The following is a 6,631-nucleotide window of genomic DNA, read 5'->3' as shown; positions in this document are numbered from 1 at the left end:
TGGACGCTCCCGTGCTGGGTTAGGAGCCCATGCAGCACGCAGCAGCCAGGCAAGGTGCAGGGCGCAAAGCTTTTATTGTGCACACAGCTTCTCTCTGGGCCAGTGTCTCAGAGGGTCGCGGGGCTCGCAGGGGAGGGGAGGGGAGGGGAGGGGAGGGGAGGGGAGGGGAGGGGAGGTGGGAGAGGAGGGGAGCCGGCTCCCTGGGCACTAAGGTGCGGGCCCAGGAGGGGCGCTGCCCGGTGCCCTGGCGGCGGTGGCTCTCTTCCTCCTCTCCTTCAGGACACGCCTGTCAAACAGGGCTTTCTCTCGGCAGTGCACCGGGGGCCCCCGCAGGTACTCCTCTTCGGCGCCGTGGTAGTCCAGGCCCTCCAGGGCAGCAATGGAGCAGATCATGGCCTCAGGCAGCAGGACCTCCAGCACCAGCCGCACCTTGTCGACCCCGAGCAGGGGCAGCATGGGGCGCTCTGTCTGCTCGTAGACTCGCTCCAAGTGCGTGGCCACGGTGTACAGCTGGTCCTCGTCCTCCAGGTAGGTCTCCACGCAGAGCAGGTACCTGTCTGCCTGCAGGAAGGCCGTCAGCCACCTGGACGGCTTCCTGCCCTGCACGATGTCCCGGAGGTGGGCGTCGGCCCCGTTGGTCTTGACGATGAAGTCCACCAGCTTCTGGTTGGCTGTGTCGCGAGCGGCCCTCCTGCGGTCGGGCAGCAGCCTCTGGTGGAGCCCCTGGCGGCCCGGGGCAGCGTGGTCCTGGCCCTGGCCCTCGCGCTCGTCCTCCGAGTCCTCCAGGTCTGCGTAGTTGACCTTGGGGAAGCGCAGGTGCAGGTCCGGGGCTCCGCCGTGGACGGCCGTGCGGATGGGGTGGCTGGCGTCGGCCGCGTAATACTCCAGGAAGGAGCCCCGGAAAGAGCCGCGCGCCAGGCCTTCCCTGTAGTGGGCGACCAGGGACAGGCACCAGGTGACGCTGCTGTGCCCGTAGGCGCTGCTGGCTCGGCGCACGAGCTTCCCTTGCTCCTCGCAGTCCAGGGGCTTTAAGCTGTGGACAGGCACGCGGATGCCACTGGGCTCCGGGCACAGGTTGGCCTCGATCAGGAGCACCCTGGCCGTGCGCTCGGCGACACTGAGGCTGGTGACCACTGCCGGCCAGAAGGGGAGGTCCGCCAGTTTGCACCACACCAGGGAGCCGGGTCCCAGGGCGCCGGCAGCGGGGGCGGGCGCGGGGCCGCTGGCAGAGCGCGGGCCAGTGGCCGGGGCCTCGTGAGCGGGGCCAGCCCTGCGGGGCCGTGACAGGGACCCCGAGGGTCGCCCAGTCCCGCGACGGCCCCGGAAGCGCGCCCTGCGGCTCGGTCTCGCTGGCTTGCGGGGAGGCCTGCAGCTGGCTGGCTCTGGAGCTGCCTCCTCCGGGGCCCGGTGGTGGCCGCAGGCTCACCGCCCTGCCCTCCCTGGCCCCGCAGCGTGGCGGCCCTCAGGACCTCCGGGCGCACCCTGACGACTCTTCTGCCCGCTCTTGCCTCTCCTGGGCGCGCGGCAGCCTTCCGCGCTGCCCCTCTGCCCGAGGGCCCGGCGGCTTCCATGTCCGGATCAGTGGAGGCTTTGTATCTGCGCTCTTGTCCCGGCTCACCTCGGGCTGCCGCCGGCCCGGGCTCTGCGCGGCCGCCTCCACCAGGGCCCGGCCTCCTCCCTCGGGCTCCGGAGCTGCTGGGCCCCGGGGCCCGGAGCGGAGGCTGCGTGGGCAGCGCAGGCCTCACCTGAGGACGCAGAACACAGGGAAGGGGAGTGGCTGCGGCAGCCCTCAGCGCCCCGCGGCGGCTGCATCCCTGGGAGCACACGTGTGGGGCAGCCCCGCCCCGGCCCACCCGCCGCCCAGGGCAGACACGCACAGCCCCGGGCTGGAGACAGAGGCCGCCTGGCACACGTCGTCCGGCGCGCCTGGGCTGCTGCCCGCTCGGGGCGCCACAGGTCCCCAGAAATGTCTCGCGTGGGCCCGGCCTCCCCGTGAGGTTGGGCTCGCGTTACTTGCTCGTGTGCTAATGCCACGGGACAGATCTCCCAGGCTGCGCACACCCAGGGCAGAGGCCTGGCGCTGAGGGTGCTGGCTCAAGCAGCCAGGAGCGCTGCCCGCCCACAGGAGGGTCCTGGGCTCCAGGACTCCCACTGCAGGAACCCCGCAGAGGCCCCTGGGTAGCACAGGGCTGTCCAGTGGGTCAGGGCCTCTGCACAGAGGCCTCGGCACCCCCTCGGGCCGCGTCTTTTCGGGGGAGGAGCCCTCCAGCAGGGGACTTTGCAGAAGCAGGCGGAGGAGCTGTGAGCCTGGTCTTTCTGCCTGCAGCAGCAGGGCTGCCCTCCCGCCAGGAAGCCATCCCGTGCCATCTCTCAGGGCTCCTCTGCCCACCTGCTTGACACCCCGGTCCAAACGCCTTCGAGCACCTTTCGGGGCTCCAGTGCCGCCTCTGCAGGTGTGTGTTCTGCACAGTGCGTCTGTCTCGGGAGACACAGCGGGCAGCAGGGGGCAGAGGGAGGGAGGGAGGGAGGGAAGGAGGAGGCAAGGCCAGAAGGACCGGTGGTCAGGTGCACGTGAGGAGGCAGAGACACACAGAGCCGGGCACACGGACACCTGTGCTCGAGGCCTCCTGGCTGAGTGAGGCAGGACAGGTGGGGCTGGCAGCCTGCGACTCAGGGAGAAAGAGTAGGCAGGCCTGGGCTGAGAGGGGCCCGCGCCCTGCAGCCGGGACCTGCTCCTTCCTAGGGCACGCGTGGGCAGGGCACCTCCACAGCGCGTCCTGCCAAGCCTGGAACTGACCCCGCTGGGAGCCCAGTCACAGGCCAGAGGCCAGCACCACCCCCACGCCTGCCCCGAGAGGCCTCAGAGCCTTCCTGGGGGCTTCTGTCACACGGATGTGGCCTCAGTCTACCTCCCTGCCCTCGAGGCAGCCTTTTCTCAGGCCCTAGGTGCCCTACCCGGGACCAGCTCCGTGCCATCCCTGCCTGCCCAGCCTCCCAGGGGTCTCCAGTCCTGCCCGCTCGTGGTGCCATCTCCTGCCTTCCCATTTCTCCCTCCTGCAGAGCACGTGACAACCTGCAGTGACTAGGAGTTGTAGCAGAAGTAAAGCAGCAGCGTGAGCGTGCGGGGGAGTGGAGCTGTTACACACAGGCGAAAAGCCAGAAAGCCTTGGGGATCTGCGCTTCCCAGCCTCAGGTGCCAACTCCTGACACAGCAGGTGTCACTGTAGGACAAGGCCGGGCTCGCTGATGCCATGCCTTACACCATCTCCTCACACAACCTTCTGGTTCATCGGGAACCAGCCTCTCTCACACCCAGGAGGGACAGGAGCCCGTAATGCCTGATGAGGACCTCACTCACACCCCCACCCCCACCCCCCACCCACCCACACACAGACAGGGATGGAGGGCACCTACTTGTGCTGATCTCCCTTCAGTTCCTCTATCTCTTCCATCTGGCTATATCTTTGTGAAATCTGCCTGCACGCAGGAAGGAAGGAAAGAGTGGCTTGTTTTGGTTGCCACAGAGACCAGAATGACACTGATGGTAGCATTCTATGGGAAGCAGGAAGTACTAAGGCACCCTTAAAGGCACAGTGCTCATCTCTTCCTCAGTCAGGCCCACCCTGCCTATTCCAGTCTGGGAAGGAAGGAAGGAAGGAAGGAAGGAAGGAAGGTTGGTTGGGAGGGAGGAAGGAAGAAAGGGAGGGAATGGAGGCATCACTGCCAATCTTCTCTGGAATGGGAATTGGGGGAGGTGAGTTTCCCAAACTAGCTGCCAGGGGAAGGAATGTAAAAGGATGACACACTTTGTTCTCCCCTATCTGGAGCTCTTCGGACCCCTGAATACCTGTAGGGAGAAGGACGGGAATAGAAGAAAGAGACAGAAACGGTATTCCGTGTGCAGTGGGGTCCCGGAAGGACACTGACTGTCTCTGGTGGACAGGCTTTGATGAACTGCACAGTGGGCCTGCTTGCTTTTATTCATCAGCCAGGAGCGCAGGGGAGCGGGTAGTGTACTATCCCGGGAGGGAACAGCGACTGTAGTAAGATTAGGATGGCCAGACAGGGCCCGAGTTTAGCCTCTCAAAGGGGCCAAGTCCAGGCCCTTCCCCACAGCAGGAGGTCTGCACTGTATATTGGCCTCAGTGGGAGTTACCTTTTTTCCACAAGCTCTGTGATCATGGCTTTCCCACACAGCCAGGAAATCTAGGTCTTTTGCACACTTCTCTGTTCCTGAGACAAATTAACACTGACCGTGGGACCATGGGGCCTGCAGTCTGGCCCCTCACCAATCTGTGCACATCATGTCTGGTCCCCAGCAAGGGGGCCTATCATACTAAAAATAGCCATCGTTTACTGGGAAACCCAAACGTACCTGGGCTTCGGTATTTTTACGTGCAAAATCTGGCAATCCTAGGCCCATGATACGTTCGTGTGCACTTTCAAAGAATTAGATCTCTTTTACGGAGGAAAAAGGGAGAATTTTTCGAGAGCAAAACCAAGGAGCAAGGAGGGAACCTCTACACCTCCAGGGTGTGAGGAGCAAGGGGGGTGGATGGTAATAGACCTGCCAGGCAGCATTCCCAGGGTGCAGCAACTGAGGTGGGGAGGGGGAGCCCTGCTTTCTGGACAGCCTGCAACCGAGGCAGAGGAGGAAATTGCCAGGGATGGCATAGGGCAGCAGGGGCACGGGGCGGTCTGTCCCAGGACAAGGCTTTCTCGTCAGCAGCGTGCCAAGCTCTGTGGGCTTCCCACAATGCTCCTGGGACATTGTCCCCTCTGGTGACTGACCGCAGCTCAGTGAGGAGATCTATTCTGCCCCTGCAGCCTTAGCACCGTGCCCTCAGGAAGCACTGGATATGCCAAACGCTGGCAGAGGTCTGCTGAATGCCATGGCCCTGCCCGGGACACTGGAATGAAATATTGTGGAAGATCACAACAAATGTAAACCCTTCTGCATGTTGACTATCCTTGCCACACCTGTTGAAAGTGCCTACCCACGGGGGTATGCATTACTTTTGGACTCAGTTGCAACACCACACTGTCTTGACGGCTGTAGTCTCACACTAAGCTTTTAAATCGGGAATTGGGAGTCTTCCACCATTTTTCTTTGTTTTCAAGGTTACTTTGATTTCAGAGTCCCCTGGAATTCCGTATTCGAGGATCAGCTTTTATATTTCTGCAAAAAGCCTATTGGAATTTGGGTTAAGAATTGAAATTGAAGAAGTAGATACATTTGGAGTGCATTTCCATCTTAACAAATGATGTCTCCCTGCCATGAAAACAGGCTGTCTTTCTGCTTATTTAGGTCTGTCTTTATACTTTTTTCAAAAGTGTTCTATAGTTCTAAGTGTGTGAGTTTTGCGTCTCACTGGCTGAACTTGATCCTGAGTATTTTGCTCTTTTTGATGAAACAGTAAACAGAATTATTTTCTTAATTTCCTTTTCATACTGTTCATTTATAGTGTGCAGAAGCATAGTGGCGTGTTACATGATGATCTGGCATCCTAAAACCTTACTGAATTCATTAGCTTGAATAGCTTTTTGGTGGATTCTTTAGAACTGTCTATATGTAAGATCAGCCCACCTGCAAGAAGAGACAGTCTTCCTTGCACTTTTCCAAGTTGGATAGCTTTTACTGTCTAACTTTTTATCGTCTAATTGCTCTGGCAGGAACTTCCAGCACAGTGCCGAACTGAAATGGTGAAAGTGGGAATCTTGTCTTGCTATGGTCTGCGGTGGTTAATTGATTACTTGTCAACTTGAGCGGGAACACCCAGCTGAATTGAGTCAGCGTGGTTCTGGGCGTGGAAGGCCCACTTTAAGGAGGATTGGTGTCAGAATTAGTATAAAGGAGAGCGGAAGGGAAGGGTGTCAGCTGATTTTCCTCGGAGGACCTCTGGTCTTCGCCTTCACGTTGGGTGTCCTCTCCTGGCTTTCAGAGCAGGTTCTTTCTTTTGGCCTGCGGGTGCAAAGAAATATTTGCATCTTTAGCTTCGAGCGCCAACCCTCGGACCTTGCAGCGCAGACCCCTCCCTCTGTCTTCCTTCTCGGATCCTTGGGCCTCCTGATGCGGACTCCTACAGGACACTGTGGTGGGCGCCAGGCCTTTGGCTGGATCCCTCGGATCTCTAATGTGTGGCAGATCTTTTGTACTGTTCTACATTCCACTCTGTGGGCGGCCATTGTAGGCTAATCTTGTGAATTTCTGTGTCCTTCCTTCAGTCTGATTCAAAGCACGGTAGTCTTTTGGGGAGCCTCGCCCCAACCCTGCAAGCTCTTGTAAGCACTGACTAATACGTGATCTTAGGGAGAGAGATGCCATTCTTTCATCACTGAATATGATGCTAGTTGTGGGTTTTTCATCATTGCTCCTATTCAGGTTGAGGATATTCCCCTTTTTTCCATGTTGTCTGGGTGTTTTTTCACGAAAGGGTGTGGGAGTTTGCCAAATGCTTTTTCTGCATCGTTTGAGTTATCACGTGGTTTGTTTCCTTCATTCTGTGAATGTGGTGTATTACATTCATTTCTTTGCATTGTCGGACCATTCTCACATTCCCGGAACGAATGCGGTTTGGTAAAGATGTGTCATTCTTTTAATAAAATACTACCGTCGGGGCAGGGATTGTAA

At 59.3% G+C, this 6,631-nt stretch overlaps 1 long non-coding RNA gene across 1 annotated transcript; it reads right to left on the bottom strand.

Moving 5' to 3' along the window:
• Positions 1 to 1,405: 1,405 nt before the first annotated feature.
• LOC147822539 (uncharacterized) lies at positions 1,406 to 4,711 on the bottom strand. The gene is made up of 3 exons (XR_015445598.1): positions 3,415 to 4,711; positions 2,390 to 2,475; positions 1,406 to 1,745 (listed from the first exon to the last, which is right to left on the bottom strand). It is a non-coding gene; the product is annotated as an uncharacterized LOC147822539 (long non-coding RNA).
• Positions 4,712 to 6,631: the final 1,920 nt, after the last annotated feature.

This window comes from Heterocephalus glaber, unplaced genomic scaffold (assembly GCF_053883595.1).
Source record: "Heterocephalus glaber isolate CG9 unplaced genomic scaffold, H.glaber_assembly_v1.0 deba00001613, whole genome shotgun sequence".
In the NCBI taxonomy this organism is placed as follows: domain Eukaryota; kingdom Metazoa; phylum Chordata; class Mammalia; order Rodentia; family Bathyergidae; genus Heterocephalus; species Heterocephalus glaber.
This window is presented reverse-complemented; position numbering and strand designations above follow the sequence as displayed.